The 11,477-nt window shown below is 33.6% G+C and overlaps 1 pseudogene; it reads right to left on the reverse strand.

Annotated features, from left to right (window-relative positions):
- Window positions 1–548: 548 nt before the first annotated feature.
- On the reverse strand, window positions 549–1,036 carry LOC123827473 (annotated as a pseudogene).
- Between the last annotated feature and the right edge of the window lie 10,441 nt (window positions 1,037–11,477).

Genomic DNA, 11,477 nt, shown 5'->3' on the forward strand with positions numbered 1-11,477 from the left:
AATATAAAGATTTCCCTCATTGATATTCCATGTGAAAGGTATTACAAGCCTGAAGGGATATCCTTTCTGCATACAAATGTGTCTGTTTCATGTAGGATGCTGGCAACCAATGGTGCAGTGCTCCCACACATAAATTAGGTCAAGTGACATCACATATTAAAAAGGGGGTAAGAGAAATATTCTAGTTTATCAGATTCAAGAAGCAAACGTGACACAAAAACTGCAGATAAGACCAGGTCAGTAGCCTTAGTTAGGACATGAGATTATGCTGGAATGACAGCTTCGTGAGGCTATCATGTACACCACATTAATACAGCAAGGAAAAGTCATTATACAGAAAGGCTGGAGTGAGGGATTTTCACTAAAGCAAGTTAATTTCTTGTCAACTGCCCAAACAAAACAAAGCAGAGCATAAGGGTGTCAGTATACTAAAGGCATGATACACTAGTTTCTGTGCAGCATACTAAAAGTTAGAACATCTTCACTGGTGCATCTGAGTCATTAATGGTCACAAAACTGTTCTCTTGTTTTGCCCCCCTCACTAAATTTCAGGCCTGTGTTATTTTAGATGAAGTCTAGCTTTTATCTATTATTTCATCCTGCAAAAACACGTGAAGACAACATTTATTCTGTGCCAGAGGATGACCAGCGGCCTTGTTTATGAATGGCTCCAGCCCTTGCTTCCTTTCTTCCATAAAACTGTCATCAAATATTCCATTATCTCCTCTAAAAGGAAGCTGACACAAAAATGCTTTCCCAGGGAGTGGGGGAAGTACAACCTTGCTCTCTTTTTCTAGTTCACTTCATGGCCATTCAAAGCCACTGTATTTTTTCTAACAGTAGTTTCCTTCAGCTGGAAAATAGGCAGATTTGTCTTGACTCTGATTTCATAGGTGGTGAAGTGGCCCTGGCTGACCCCCATCACCTGAGGGTTGCTCACATCAATCTCAAGGAAGTTGCTGGGCAGCCCGTAGGTGTCTTCCAGGTTCTGCGGGTTGGTGATGAGCTGCCCAGTGTCTGCCACTATCTCTGCCATTTCACAGTTGCAGCCACCTCCCACTGCCTCTGGGCTCCCCGCTTTCCACAGAGGCTCCCCCAGCCTCCATGGGTTAATGTTCTTCATAACTTTTGGAATATTCTTGGCAATTATCTTTTCCTGTATTGCTTCCGTCTCATTCCTTCTCCTCTTTTTCTGAGACTCTAATTACAAATATATTGGATATATAAAATAAATAAATTAGATGTATTTTAAATTATATATCTGAGAATTCCAATACTTGGATCTTTTCTGTGTCTCTTTCTATTCTCTATTTTTCTATCATAGTTTACAGACAGTGATGGCTTTTTATTTATAGTTATTTTTGACTGAATGCTAGATTTTGTATTTGAAATATTGCAGAGATAATTGAAACTTTGAATGTTTTTTGTAGCTTTATTGAGATACAATTCACATAATGTACAATTCACACATTTAAAATGTGTAATTCAGTGGTTTTTTGTATATTCACATAGTTCATGAAGCTATCAGCAAATCAGAAGTGCATCTAAATGTCATGATTACTTCTCTTGGCTTCTGACTTTCACTGGATCTTAAGCCTACAAATTCTAATCTGGTAGCTCTTTAATGCCTTCAAAACTTTTTAACAATAACTTGTTCAGTTTTTTTTAATTTTCTCAGAAACTACCTAGATCATTGCTCGAATTGAACCCTTCTCTTACTATCCAATTTTATACTATCACCTTTTCACATTTTACAGCTATATTTCCATAGCTTCTTTGTCAATAAGAGTCTTGTCACCAACGTCCTGAAATTAATGTGCTTTGACCCCAGTTTCTGGAAGTACAGGAAAGCACAGTTTCCCACCTGAGGGTGGGAATAGCCGTGAATATTTCCTATAAAAATAGGGATGCGATCCTGGATTATCTACTAACTAGAGTTTCTATTTCTTCTTCCAGAAGATATAGTCCTCCTAACAAAAGTAGAAATTTTATTCCCATTCTAGTGTTTTCCCACATTTTCTTGATCCCTCAATATTTGCATAAATACTACAGAATAAGCTTTGGATATCGGTGGTGGGAGGACAATCCTGCTTATCTCTTAATTTTTGATAATACATTATCTATAATTATACAATATAATCTATAATTATATCACAGATAATGGTATAAGTTGTACAATGGCATTAGTTATGTATCAATAATCTGTTCTTTTAGTCTGTTATTTATTTCACAAGCTTATTGCCTTTTACCCAGTTTAATTAGTCTCAAGGCTCAGTACTCTTTGTTACATTGGTTTGTCTGTTTTGACACTAACAAAAGTAGAAGTCACTGAATGTGGCACTGTCACCATTTAATTCAGTGGATAATCACTGAAGCCTATCATTAGGAGTTTTTTTCAATAGCCATGCCTATAATATTAGATTAAACCATGTGATGTTGATAACATTCAATCACTTTTATCTATAAAATAAGTAATTTTATAAGGTTTAATCTAACATTAATATACTAGGTTAAACCTAATATAGGTAAAGAAATGTCATTTGAATATTATCAAAGCCAGACTAACAAAGCTTCCCATCATGAATTTTCAATTCACAAGAGGTTTTTTTCTTGCTTGACTTCACAACAGATTTTTGTGACATAAATCCCTGTTTTTGCTGAAATCTTGAATAGAGCTTTATTTCAATATGTTTTGTTGTGGTTGACTTTAGGACTGTGTTCACATTTTAATGTCAAAGTCTTCCCATTCAGCCTCTTCCACCCATTTTGAATGAGCTCTGTGGTATCAAGTTGGAAAAAAAAAAAAAAACCACAGTTGAAACTAGAAACTGAGATAAAGTGATGGCTGAACAGTCAAAAATAAATGGCAAAAATTCCTCAACTAAAACACTTGGACTTTCTAAGAGTATCTCAGGGAAGAAGCAATTGCTAACAAGCATTTGTCTTTTCCTTCAATGGTAATTAAAGATTCAAACCAGCAAGTTAAAGAGGGATGAGAGGTTGCAATGAACAAAGAAATGGCATCAGTCTGACAATCAGAAAGAGAACCGAAAAAACTATCATGAGCAGAACTAAGGATGCAAAATAGTTCATGCCATTAATGTAAGCACAAATTTTCCTAAGATTAATCCATAGTGAATAGGTTAGTTTTTACATCGAAGAACTATGATTGGTATTCGTAATAATGGCCTTTTGCTAAGCTTAAATGGCAGTGAAATATGTAAATTGTATTCATAAGGCTATACAGAAAGAAGTAGAGTTTGTATGGTAGTTCCTCTTACTCATGGGGTATACATTCTCAGAACCCCAGGAAAAGCCTACAACTATGAATGGTATTGAACCCTATGTATACAATGTTTTTTCTTATACATACATATCTACAATAAAGTTTACTTTATAAATTAGGCATAGCAAGAGACTAACAACAATAACATATTAAAATAGAACAATTATAGAACAATTAAACATGTACTATAATAAAAGTTATGTGAATGTGATTACTTCTCAAAATACCTAAGTTCTTAGCACACACTATGGCTGTAACTATTGCAGTTAGAGTTGTGACAACAAAACTGGCACAAATTTCTTTTTTCTTCTTCACAATTTCACAAATAGAAGATTTATTCTTACTGTAGATCTTGGCAACTTCAGCATATGATTTTTTCTTTCCTTATTAAGCTGGGAAGCTACCTATTTACTTAAAGGAAGCACCTTATGGTTTTTCTTTGACATATTCAAATTGCCAACACCACCACTCTTGTGCTTTGGAGCCATTATTAGGTAAAATAAGGGTTACCTGAACACAAACACTAAGATACCTTGACAGTGGATCTGGTAACTGAGATGACTGCTAAGTGACTAGTGGGTGGGTGGGTAGCACATAGAGAGTGGATATACTGGGCAAAGGGATGATTTACATCCCTGGCAGGACAAAGTGTGATGTAGCAAAATGGTGTGAAACTTTTCGTAAGAATGCGGGCTCTGGAGTGAGATAGAACTGAATGTGTTTTCAGACCTGCCACCTAACACTTTGCACCTTAGGGCAATTTTTTAAAACACCTTAGAGCTTCCATTTTCCCATTTGTATCTGATAACTGAACTCTGCTAGTTGATGCAAATAATCCTTATAAAATTCTTATTACATTTCCTAGAACATTACTCTTAAATACTACTACTATTATTATACCTTTATTTTCAGAGTATATTAAAGCATCTTTGGAAATTTCATTTTAGTAATTAGGTAGTATTTCATCAAGTAACTATATTATATTTTGCTTAAACATTTTTAGTTATATCTAGGTGACTATTCAGGTGGTTATATCTTTTTTTATTCTTAAGATTGATAGGAAAAATATTAAATATTATCTGTCTTCAATTTGAATATGCATTAGTATATTCTTTTATAAAATGGAGTATGGCAAATAATCTCAACACATCCATTTGAATGTCAACAAAGTAAATGGGTATCAAAATAGCATTGGAGAGCAATGGTGCTGAAACGGCAGCACATTGTATAGGAAAGAAGTATGGTTAAAAAGAACACGTTTCTGGTTTGTGTTTCTCAGGTACTTCTGTTTCTTCTTCTATTTGGCTGTATACAGTTGTTGTATTTATAAGTATTCTACTTATTCTTTGTGTTGTTCTGAGAGAGAAAAAGTAAGTTGTATCACTACTTGTCTGTAGTAGAGAACTAAGAGAAGATGCTGCTGAATTTGAAGCTGAAACCTATAGAGCTTGTCCTGTAGCATCAACTGATCAGGCAAATTCATGTCAAGATCTCCTTTTGAAAACATCACGAGAATATGCACAGATTTTGCAGAGAAGTTATATGATCTGAAATATAAACAGTACTTTATGTAAACTGGACTAAAATATAAATAGTACTTTATGTAAACTGGACTGTTTACATAATATTTTAACTATTTTCCACTAAACCCCTTGATATGTGAAATCTTTATTAAAGAAAAATATTTTGGGATCATAAAAAAAACCTGTAATAGAGAGGTAGGTAAAATATGGCTAGTTTAAAAGCTAAAAAAAACCCAAAAAAACAGTCCAAGGGCTTTAGCAAAATTTGTCGTGGAAAGAATCATCATTGAACACTCTTTTCCATGTGCTTGGTAATTCTTGCAGTCAAAGATTTATTCTTGTTTAGATGATATCTTAACTGGGATTGTTGAAAAGGTCAGCTGTTAGTAATCATTTATGCTTACAGTAAGTTGAGTTTACGATTCTTTCTTGAGGGCAGATTTTTGACAGGAGAGAGCATATGAACTTTAGACAACTGGTGGGAGCGGGGTAGTGGGTTGTGAAAAAGGCTGAGACTGGACGCTTGAGATAAAGCTGCCAAAAAAAAAGCCACAGAAAGATGAAAGTAATGTTACTTTACAGGACTAACATAATAAATTATCAGCTCATTTACTCAACAAATACTTCTAGAGTGCCTATAGATTGTTATGCATTGTTCAGGGTGTGGGAGCCAGTGACAGTTAAAACAGACAGGTTCTTCACCTTCCAAAATGTACATCTCAGTAGGGAGAGATAGTCAATGAAAAGATACAAATGAACAAACTCCAAGAATACATTGAGTAAGTGATAAGGACTATTTAGAAAATAAGGTAAAACGATATCATTGAAAAACAAACACAAAAAGTTTTTTGGTGAAAGTTTCTTGGTGAAAAGTATTCCAGACAAAAAGGGAAGTATTAGTGTAGAGCCCAAGGTGGGAATGAGTGCAGTACGTTCCTCCCCACTGCCCCACTCCCCAAAAAAAGAGAATGTCAGTGTGGCTAAAACAATGACTTAGAGATAGAGATCAGGGCCAGAGCAGGTAAGGCCCACTGGCTTGGAAACACTAGCTGCAGTATCAACCCACTAAAGTATTTAAGACAAGGGAATAAGACAAATGATTAAATGTATACATTAATAAGATCTCTCTAGCAGGAATGTGGACAGTTTCTTGGATGTCAAGAATGAAAAGAAGCAGGTTTTTAAAGAGATGATGGCCATGGTCAAGATGGGAATCAGTAGTGGTCTGGACCAGAATGGTAGCAGTGGGAACTGAGGGATTAGGGATATGTTTGTGATGACAAGATTTGCTGATGAATAAGATGTGCAAAGAGTGAAAGAGAAAAATTATCCTGATGATTCTAAACTTTTTGCCATGGATAAAGGAACCTTTCACAAATATGAAAAAAGTTGGAGGAAGAACAAACTTTGGAGGAACGATCAAGAGTTCTGTTTTGAACTTGTTAATATTTAAATGACTATTTAACATCCAAGGAAATATATCAATTTTCTATGTATATGAGTCTGAAAGTTGCAGAGCAGATAAGGATGGGAAGTATAAATTTGAGAGTTACAGAGGGTATGTTCTCTATAGGAAAAGTCATAAGTTAGGACTTTCACTATTATACAGTAGAAATAACATGTAAGTTCTCTATTAGTATATTTCTATACTGAACTAAGCATTGAAAGATCTTTTGATCAATCTCTCAATAGAATTTGAATCTCCCACTTCTTTATTCATAGCAGTAATAATGTGCTGCAGTGTACTGCACTGGTCATAAGGGGGAGTGTTTGGGTTGTATTCATCAATGTCATTGTATCTCTAGGTTAGCGTACACAACCTGCTGAGACACCCTGACATGAAGGCCTTTTATGAGCTTCACAAGCAATTGGCATGTGTTGATTGTTGTTGTCATTGTGTACACTTCACATTTAAGACTTAACCTTCCACATTAAATCATCCACTTGGCAGCAACAATTATCAGTTTTAAAATAAATGGAAACAAATATTTGTTTATATAATCCAGTTTCATGAACTTGTTGTTTTAAATGAAGTGATATTAATGTTAATGTCTTTGAATGTTTCTATTAATTCCCTGAATCAGGACCCCTCCCACCATCACCAAATCAATGGTTGCTTTGGTTTGTAGGGTTTTTCCTGATTATTAGTATGAGTATGTCTTCATATATTTGTTAGTCTTTGGGTTTTCTCTTCTGTGAAGTTTTTCTGTGTATCTTCATGTGATATTTGGTTGGTTGTATATATTTGTGAAAATTCTTTATACTCTAGTTTCTTCGCATATTATTAATAGATCTTGATTACTTCTTCCTATATGGCATTGCTCTATGAAATTTCTCAATTACATAATTAAAAATAACAGAAGTCTTTAGTGCTTTAGTGTTGTTAAATCCATCAATTTTTCACCTAATAGTTTGAGGTCTTATTTAAGAAGTCCTCATCCACCTACGTTCCCAAAAGTATAATCATATTTATTAACTTAATATTTTTCTATTTCATATTTAGGTCTTTTAGACCTTTGTACGTAATGAAGAATTGATATGTACTGTTAAATTTTATCATATAATGTGCTAGATTTCCTAACACTAGCTACTGTGAAGTTTGTTCTTTGCTTACTGATGAGCTCTATTTTCAGCTCTCAAATGTGCAACTTTTCTTTCATTATTTTTTTTGTTTCTTCATAATTGCATATCATTTTTATTACTATGGTTTTTTGTTATACATTAAAATGTGCTAGGGAGAGATTCCCCTAGTTTGGGTTTTTTTAAAATTTTTTGTAACAACATCAATTCAGGGATAAATAAAAATGCACACATTAAATAAATTTAAGTTCTTAAAAATTACAGCTGAAAAATTTTATTGTATTTTTTCTGTTGTCATTTATTCTCTTTATACCCCTCTCCCTTACCCACTCCAGTCACCACACTGTTGTCCATGTCCATGAGTCCTTTTTCCTTTTTGCTCAATTACTCTACCCACTAAACTCACTCATAGCTATCATCCTATTCTCTATCCATGAGTCTGTCTCTATTTTGCTTATTATTTCAGTTTGTCCCTTAGATTCCACATATGAGTGAGATCATATGGCATTTTTCTTTCTCCAACTGGTTTGTTTCACTTAGCATAATGTTCTTCTGGTCCACCCATACTGTTGCAGCGTAAAATTTTCTATTTTTATATGGCTGAGTAATATTCCATTGTGTAAATATCCCATAATTGTTAGATCCACTCCTCCAGTCATGGACACTTGGGTTGCACCCATTTCTTAGAGATGGCAAATAACACTGCCATGAACACAGAGGTGCTTATGTTCTTTGGAATTAGTGTTTTGGGTTTCTTTGGATATACGTGTATTCCCAGAAGTAGGATCACTGGGTCAAAGGGCAGATCCATTTTTAAGTTTTTGAGGTATCTCCAAACTACTTTCCACAGTGGTTGCACCAATCTGCATTCCCAGCAACAGTGCAGAAGGGTTCCCCTTTCTCCACAACCTCGCCAACACTTACTGTTTGTTGACTTCTTGATGATAGCCATCCTGACTAGTGTGAGGAGATATCTCATTATGGTTTTAATTTGCACTTCTCTGATAATTAGTGATGTTGAGCATCTTTTCATGTGTCTATTGCCCATCTGTATGTCCCCTTTGGAGAATTATCTATTCAGATCCTTTGCCCATTTTTAATTGGATTGTTTATTTTTTTGATGTTGAGTCTTATAAGTTCTTTATAAATTTTGGATATTAACCCCTTATCAGAGAAAATATGTTCTCCAATTCTGTGGGTTGACTTTTACTTTGTTGATGGATTCCTTTGTTGTACAAAAACTTTTGGTCATATCAATAGATGCAGAAAAAGCATTTGATAAGATCCAGCACCTTTTATGATAAAAACTCTCAGCAAAATGGGAATAGAGAGAACATACCTAAACAGAATAAAGGCCATATATGACAAATTCACTACCAGCACCATACTCAATGGGCTACAACTATAAGCGTTCCCCTTAAGATCAGGAATAAGATGGGGATATCCGGGTTCCACCTCTCTTATTCACCATAGGACTAGAAATCCTAGCTATAGCAAACACACAAGAAGAAGACATAAAGGTGTCCAAATTAAAAACTAAGAAGTAAAACTGTCTTTATTTGCAGATGACATGATACTGTACCTAGAGAACCCTAAAGACTCCACCAAGAAACTACTAGAACTGATAAATGAATACAGTAAAGTATCAGGATACAAAATTAATATCTAGAAATCAGTTGCATTTTTATATGCCAATAATTAGCTATGAGAAAGAGAAATTAAAGAAAAACACAGCTCCATTCATGACTGCTTCACAAAAAGAATAAAATACCTAGGAATAAACCTGACCAACAATGTAAAAGATATGTACTCAGAAAATTATAAGACACTGAAAAAAAATAAAAGAAGATACAAATAAGTGGAAATACCTAGGAATGAACCTGACCATGGATGTAAAAGACCCATATTCAGAAAAATATAAGACATTGAAAAAAAGAAATAGAAGATACAATGAGTGGAAGCACATACCATGCTCATAGAAGGAAGGATAGGAAAAATTAACATCATTGAAATGTCCATACTACTCAAAGCAATCTATAGGTTCAATGCAATCTCTATCAAGAGTCCAATGATGTATTTCACAGAACTAGAACAAATACTTCAAAAATTTATATGGAACCACAAAAGGCCCCATATAAAAATAGAAACCCCAAGAACAAAGAACGAAGTTGGTGGAATCACATTACCTAATATCAAACTATACCATCAGGCCATAGTGATCAAAACAGCATGGTACTGGCATAAAAACAAACACATAGATTAATGGGACAGAACAGAGAACCCAGAAATAAACCCACACCTTTATAGTTAATTAATATTTGGCAGAGGGAGCAAGCACATACAATGGGCTAAAGATAATTTATTCAATAAATTATGTTGGGGAAATAAGACAGATAAGGCCAAAAAATAAAAATAAAAAGAAACTAGACCACCTTCTTACACCACACACAGGGATAATTCAGATGGATTAAAGACTTAAATGTCTAACCATAAAAATCCTAAAAGAAAACATAGGCATTAAAATCTCTGACATTGCTCTTAGCAATATTTTATTTGATGTATCTCCTCAAGCAAGGGAAATACAAGAAAAAATAAACAAATGGGACTACGTCAAACTGCTAAAGTGTTGAGTAGTCTTCATTAAATTCATAAATTAATTTAGTTTGAAGAGTATCGATATCTTTTCAGAGTAATTTTCTCCACCCATATATATGTTCTCTATTTAGTCAAGTCTTTCTGAATGCCATTTAGGAAAGTTTTAAAATATTCTTTGTGTAGGTTTTATATAATGTTTACAAAGTTAATTCCCTAATAATTTAATTTGTTTAATATGGACTTTTCTTTTGTTAATAGAAATTTCTAGCTGGTTACTAGTGGTTTAGGAAGAGTTCTGAATTTTGTAAGTTAACCTGTATTTGGAAACTTTGCTAAACTCTATTAATTCAGAATTCTTCTGTTGATCTAATAGTTTTCCATGTGGATGAACATCTCTCTCTTGCACATTTTTTTACTCTTTCCAATTTTTACACCTTTTTAAAATAAAAAATATCAACAACTGTTATATTGTCTTATTTCTGAGCTCACAGACTATGTCTAAAATTCTTCTCAGTATGATATTTGGCCATTAAGCACATTATCAAGTTTAGAAAATGTTTTATTATTTCTATTTCCTGTTGGTTTATCATATTTAGATGGTTTAACTTAAGAAATTTTTTTTGTGGTTGTTGAGATAGTCATATGAATTTTCTATAGCAATCTACTAATAGGATAATTTAGATTGGCAGATTTCCTAATGTCAACCATTCCGGAAAGCTTATTTATAAGTAAAACAGAAATATAATTATTTTTTGAATTATTTTTTCCTGGCTTTGAAATAAAGATTTTCAATAAAGTTTTTGAAATTAACACTAGCCACAAAGAAAGAGTTTACTCATTTACTTTTTCTCCTTTTAGAAACATGTATAAAATAGAGATTTCTATTCCTTAACAGCCATCTGGGTATATGGATATTTTGGCCAGGAACTCTTTAAAATGTAAATTTTAAAAGTAAGGAAAAAAAGAGAAGACCCAGATAAATGAAATAAAAAATGAAAGAAGAGACATTATGACTAATAGTACAGAAGTAAAAAACAATCATAAGAGACTACTATAAAAATCATATGCCAACAAACCGGATACCCTAGAAAAAATGGATAAATTCCTAGAAACATAGAACCTACTAAGACTAAATCATGAAAAAGTAGAAAGTCTGGGTATCTATCCATAGAAACCCAAAACACTAATTCAAAGAAAATATGCATCTCTATGTTCATTGCAACATTATTTACAATAGCCAAAATATGGAAGCAACCCAAGTGACTCTCAATAGTCAAGTGGGTAAAAACGTGGTGCTACTTGTATGTGTATTGCTCAACCAGGAAAAGAATGAAATCTTACCATTTGTGATAGCTTGGATGAATCTAGTAGGTATTATGCTAAGTGAAGTAAGTCAGACGACAAAAGACAAATACCATATAATTTTATTTATATCTGGAATTTAAAGAACAAAATAAATGAACAAACAAAATAGAAACAGAATCATAGATCCA

This window comes from Phyllostomus hastatus, unplaced genomic scaffold (assembly GCF_019186645.2).
Source record: "Phyllostomus hastatus isolate PE091 unplaced genomic scaffold, TTU_PhHast_1.1 phas_contig_86, whole genome shotgun sequence".
NCBI classification, from domain to species: Eukaryota; Metazoa; Chordata; class Mammalia; order Chiroptera; family Phyllostomidae; genus Phyllostomus; species Phyllostomus hastatus.